A 6,260-nucleotide genomic window follows, 5' to 3' on the forward strand; every position below is an offset into this window, starting at 1 on the left:
CCACTTTGGGGAAATAAGCAAAGAGGCATCCTAAGTGAGGGTTCTCCCCTCCCTGATCAATTCCTCTTCACAAGGTATTACTTGGCCTCCCAATGATATGTTAATCCTTTTCCGGCAGAGTTTATGAAAAAAATGACTAAGAGGGGGATCTAAGAATATAAAAACAGCTAATCCAGCATGCTGTTTCACACAGTGGCCCACCAGGTGAGGGCATGCCCTCTCTCCTACTGTTACTCCCCTGCGTCTGAGGTTTATAAAAACAATGTGCAGCACAGGGAAAGTGGATTAACAGAAGCTCATCTCTCTCCCTCATAATCCTAAAATTCAGGATTCAGGGCAGACAAAAGTAAGTTATTTATAAAGCATAGGAACATAAGGAGCTTCCTTATACCGAGTCAGACCCTTGGTTCATCTCGCTCAGCATTATCTACACTGACTGGCTGTAGCTCTCAAAAGTTTCAGGCAGGGGTTTTGCCCAGGCCCACCTGGAGATGCTGCCAGGGATTGAACCCGGGACCGTCTGCATGCCAAGCACATACTCTCCCATTGAACTATGGCTCCATTCCACATGGAATTTACTGCCACATGATCTGGTGACAGTCGCTGACATAGACAGGGCTGCAGAAATCCACTGGTCTGTGACGAGTGAAAAATGATGCCGGACCAGTGAAAAAAGTCCTGATGAGCAATGCACCAACAAAGCTTGACGGGTACAATATTTTGTCTGGCGGATAAACTGAGCCAACATTTCATATCCCCATGCAACCAAGAAACTCCTGGCCAGTCATGTATCTCTCAGCCTAGCCTACCTCACAGGGCTGTTGTGAGAATAGAAATAACCATGTACACCTCTGAGCTCCTCGGAGAAAGAGCAGGATATACATGTGAAAATAAATAAAATTTGGGTGTGTTCAGGTGCTCCCAGTTCTTGGAATTGTACCTGAATGTTCCCTACTTACTGGCTTGCTGGTGGTCATGTGAAACCACCCTGTGAAACAATAGCTTGGAAACTTGTTTTTACAGACCTGGCCCTTAGGAGGGGATGCTGACATTGCTGCCAAACAGCGATACTGTGCCAAGTACAAGAAAGGAACCCTTAAGAAGCATGCATTATTCTGTCTGCACTGCATTCTAATCTCCTAGCACAGTCTCCACTCTCCTGGGATCATCATTAACATTTTTTGGCTCACTGCCCACCTGCATTAAATATTAGTCATGTGTGACTTACCAAACCAACCATGTTTTCATCACTCACCACAGGCGGTCAAAGGATGTTGCCAATCATCACCATCCCTCAAGTCCACCATGGTCTCCTTGCCAGATTTAGCAGGCATTGCTCTAGGCTCTTTCTCTAACATTGTATGTGAAAATTCCCTCCTCACCTGGCAGAGAGATCCTTCCATTTTTAGCCTACTTTCCAGTAGGCTCATGAGATCACACGGCATTCTGTGTGTGTGTCCGTATCCCCCTCCCCCCGCCCAACTTTGCGATGCCTGGACCAATATGAACCAAATCAGGTACAGATGATGTCATCCACATCGATTCAAGATGGCGGATGCATAAACTTTGGAGGCACAAGTGGGCTAACTTCTGAAATGCTTAACCGATTTGAACCAGCAAGAGCCGTCTGGAGAGATGCTGTGCTGGGGATGAATAGGGCCAGCTGGTCTTCCCCTGCTCAATAGAGAGTATCACCAAGTTCCTCTTTGCTCAGTTAGCAGGTAGGAGCTCATGTGACTGAACCCTACCCTGAATAAACAAAAAACTTCCTTGCACATATAGAAAACTAGATGTCAGAGAGAAAGCTAGCCTAGAATCCATGTCCTTACATGCTAGTTCTCTATATGCAGAAAGGAGGGGATTTTTGCTGTTGTTTATGGTGTCCTGTAGTGGTGGTTTTATTTTTAGTGGAGGAACATTCTCTCTCTCTCTCCCCCCTGCCCAACCACCATTTCCAAGTGATGGGCCAAATCCTGAGAATGATTCTGGTAGTCCTGGCAATTTTCATTTTCATTCCCATTCCTCTGACAGCACCAATACAATTCTGTAGTAGCTTTTGTTTTTTTAAAGAACTTGTAAAAACACCACTAGGGCGGCGCACAGGAGCCTAGCAACAGCCGGCACGAGCGCACCACAGCCAATCACAAGGCCTCCCAGAGCCGAGCCACAGCACAGCGCAGCTCAGCTCAGCAGCCTCTCTGCAAACAAACTTTAGGCGCCCACGCCGCGCGCCGGAGGCTGGAGCCGAGCAATGGGGGGCGGGGTGGCACCGGTAACGGGGGAGGGGGCGCCACCACGTGGACAGTGTGGAGCGGACTGCTTTTTGTGGCTGCTGCGCTAAAAAAAAAAACTCAAAAAAAAAAAAAAACAACCGGGAAAGGCAGGGGATCGGCGGGGGCACTTTTTGGCGCCCCCTACTGAAGTAGCGCCCAGGGCACGTGCCCTGCCTGCCCCCCCTATCGTTACACCCCTGACCATTGCAAATTGGGCTCATTTGGCTAAATATTTAGTGTCATGATGAAAGTTTAGAGAATTTATCGATTCATTGCAACAAGTTGAGCCAGCGTGGCGTAGTGGTTAGAGTGCTGGATTAGGACTGGGGAGACCCGAGTTCAAATCCCCATTCAGCCATGATACTTGTTCGGTGACTCTGGGCCAGTCACTTCTCTCTCAGCCTAACCTACCTCACAGGGTTGTTGTGAACAGTACAAGTATGTAGTACAGTGCTCTGGGCTCCTTGGAGGAAGAGTGGGATATAAAATGTAGTAAGTAAGTAAACAAATAAACAAACAAATCAACTCCCAAGTCTTTGTCCAACACAGATACAACTGCATGTGAGAACGCAGCTAGAGCAGCTGTGCCAGGAAATAGTACACATTAATAGTAATCACCACTCGCTTCTCCCAGCCACTCAGTCTTAATTTTATTCCTGCTGGGTGCTGGCCTGCATGCCAAAGTGGTCCTTTCCTCAGTGGAGATGTGTCTCTGGCTCTCAGCTGGATAGAGCACGGATTACCTTTCAGCACCAAGCCCTAGCTGTCTCTTTCAATAAAAGGCTGTAAGAGCCCAGCCTGCAAAATCTAGTGAATAAGCAAGGCCCGCGTGACATCAATTGTCAGGCCACCGTGATCCCAGCCAATTGTGAAGGCTCTGCTTCCTGGCAGAGAAACCCCCACACCAGGAAAACCAGACAGAAACTGCAGGCAAGGGTTCCCTCCCTGCTTTACTGCAATCATATCTCCCCCCACTCCAGTCCCTTATTAAGCATTTGCCTCTGTTCCAAGGAGTCTATGTTTCATGGATCCATCCACTTTGGCAAGTCACCCAGCAAAAATCTACATTTGTGTTCAGGAGGCAGCGTGTGCCCATGCATTTGCCAACACCAAGAAATGATATAAAATTAAAAGTAGCACCTCAAGTATTACTTGTTCACCCAACCCACTGAAACAGGGAAAACCAGTTCCCAAAAACCTTTCTACCTAGGAAACAAGCTGCAGATCATAAAACTCTGAATTGCCATTTCATAGCTTTAATTTATGCACTGTAATTTGCCAGCCTGCATCTACTGATAGGCAGTTTGGTTATTTCAGAGAGCTATTTCTAGAGAAAGGCACATTTGAAACAAAAAATAGAAAAGGGTTTCATTTTTTAAAAAGTTATTGTTTTATCATTCGAAATTTGCACTTTAAAAATAAAATGAAAATACTTTATACTTTGGTTAGGTTGTGCCATTGAGTCGGTGTTGACTCCTGGCAACCACAGAGCCATGTAGTTTTCTTGGTAGAATACAGGAGGAGTTTACCGTTGCCATCTACCACGCAGTATATCGCTTCCTATATTGCCATTGGTAGAATACCAATGGAGGGGTGTACTATTGCCATCTCCCATCTTCCTACATCACTACTGCCCAATATAGGTGTTTCCCATAGTCTGGGAAACACACCACTGGGGATTCAAACCAACAGACTCCTGCTCTCTAGGCAGGTTACTTCCCCACTGTGCCATTAGGTGGCTCATATATACTTCCTGTTTTTAATCTTTCCCCCATTCTTTTAAATTCTTCCTGCAGAAACACAAGTCATAGGAGACTCCCCCCTCCAACCACTTTTAAAATTATTGTGAGGGAGCACGTACACGTTATCAGATTCTGAAATCCACAATTCCCACAGAAATTCAAATACAACCTAGTCCAAGTGGCACTGGAAGGTTGCAACCATGATGGTGTGGAACTGAGGGAATGCACTCCTCTCTGCTGTCTATATTGTACTATGTCTTCCTCAGCCTCCATTTCCTATAGGTAGAATAGTCATGACTGCACTGGTTTAAGGCTAAGCTAGATGTGACGGGGGAGTTCCACACACAGGATCTCTCACTTTTTGAAAAATGGAAAAATTTAAAATTCTGCACATTGGGCAAGTCCAAACATTATGAGCACATGTGTTGCATTAAACAGGTTCCACTTTCAGTCTTTGGCATCTCTAGTTCAAAGGATTGCTGGTAACTGGTGCTGGGAAAGATCTCATTAAGAACAGCCCTGCTGGATCAGGCCCAAGGCCCATCTAGTCCAGCATCCTGTGTCCCACAGTGGCCCACCAGATGCCACTTGGAAGCCTACAGACAGGAGTTGAGGGCATGCCCTCTCTCCTGCTGTTGCTCCCCTGCAACTGGTACTCAGAGGCATCTTGCCTTTGAGGTTGGAGGTGGCCTATAGCCCTCCAATTAGTAGCCGTTGATAGACCTCTCCTCCATGAAGTTATTCAAACCCCTCTTCAAGCTGTCCAGGTTCTTGGCTGTCACCCTTGTGGCAGAAAATTCCACAAGTTGATTATGCATTGTGTGAAAAAGTATCTCCGGTTGTTGGTCCTAGATTCCTGGCAATCAGTTTGATGAGATGACCCCTGGTTCTAGTGTTATGTGAGAGGGAGAAGGATTTCTCTCTATCCACTTTCTCCACACCATGCATAATTTTATAGACCTCACTCAGGCCAAACATCTTTATACACCAACACTTTACAGATACTGAACTGAGCAACTTTCCCAGTTTTTGAAGAGGTCCCCAGTAGTGTTCTAATTTCCCCACCATCTGTGTGGGGAATGAATTTTCTTCTGGGCGGCAGTATCAAGGCAGCGTGCATGCACTTGCATTCAAAATAGTGTCTTCCTGGTTCAGCCCAAGTGGAATCTAAAATTAACTGAGCCGACATCAAAAAACATGTGAGTGTGTGCACGCCTTAGAGGGAATATTGGTCCGGTGCCATCTTGCCCAGAGAAAACAGCTTCCTATGTAATGTTTTATGGGAGGAGAGCTGGTCTTGTGGTAGCATGCATAACTTGCCCTCTTTGCTAAGCAGGGTCTACCCTGGTTGCATATGAATAGGAGACTACATGTGTGAACACTGTAAGACATTCCCCTTAGGGGATGGGGCCACTCTGGGAAGAGCATCTGAGGTTCTAAGTTCCCTCCCTGGCAGCACTTCCAAAATAGGGGTGAGAGGGCAGTTAACTAGGTTCCTATGTACTGGTGATCTCTAAAGCATTTGCACATTCAGCATCTACCAAGAGAGGTTCACTGTTCAACTGATGGGGAAAATTGTTTTCATTTTAGGAGCTGTGACTGTTATATGTTGAACTGTTTTAACTTTTATGTGTGTTTTAATTGTTGTTAGCTGCCCAGAGACATAAGTGTGGGCGGGGTATAAATTTTATTTAATAATTAATTAATTAAATAAATAAATAAAATAAAAAAATATAATGACCTCTCACCCAAGTGGGACACAGCTTTCTCCCTCCCAATTCCTTCCTATTCAGAGTAAGATCATGGCTATTTCCAACTCAATGAGCAAACTTACTACAACAAGCTGTCTTTATGTAAGCGCCTACACTTAACACCTGAATATGTTAATTGGCACCCATGCTTCAGTAGAGATGCATGCCTATCTTGAAGCTGCCTTTAGATTGTCATTCTTCACATTTTTACTTCACTAAGTTATCCTTCAACACTATTTTTATTTATTGAGATTTTATCTATTTTGTGAATTTTAACTGTTTTATGTTGTTATGTCTTAATTTGTACACCACTCGGAGATTTCTATATCAGGCGGTATAGAAATACAATCAATCAATCAAATATATGACAGGAAATTGCTCATGCTATTCTGCTTCAGAGACTTCTTTGCAACTGCATGCTGTTCTGATCAATGCATTGTGTCCAAATAAACATCGCTGTGAATAAACCACCACACAATGTGTTGCTATCCTGG

General features: G+C 45.1%; 1 long non-coding RNA gene across 2 annotated transcripts in view; it reads left to right on the forward strand.

The window, feature by feature from the left end:
* Positions 1-6,260, forward strand: part of LOC128333545 (uncharacterized) — a 41,865-nt gene that overhangs the window by 27,705 nt on the left and 7,900 nt on the right. The gene's annotated exons all lie outside the window — the stretch shown is intronic.

The sequence above is a fragment of the Hemicordylus capensis genome, chromosome 8 (genome assembly GCF_027244095.1).
Source record: "Hemicordylus capensis ecotype Gifberg chromosome 8, rHemCap1.1.pri, whole genome shotgun sequence".
NCBI lineage: Eukaryota > Metazoa > Chordata > Lepidosauria > Squamata > Cordylidae > Hemicordylus > Hemicordylus capensis.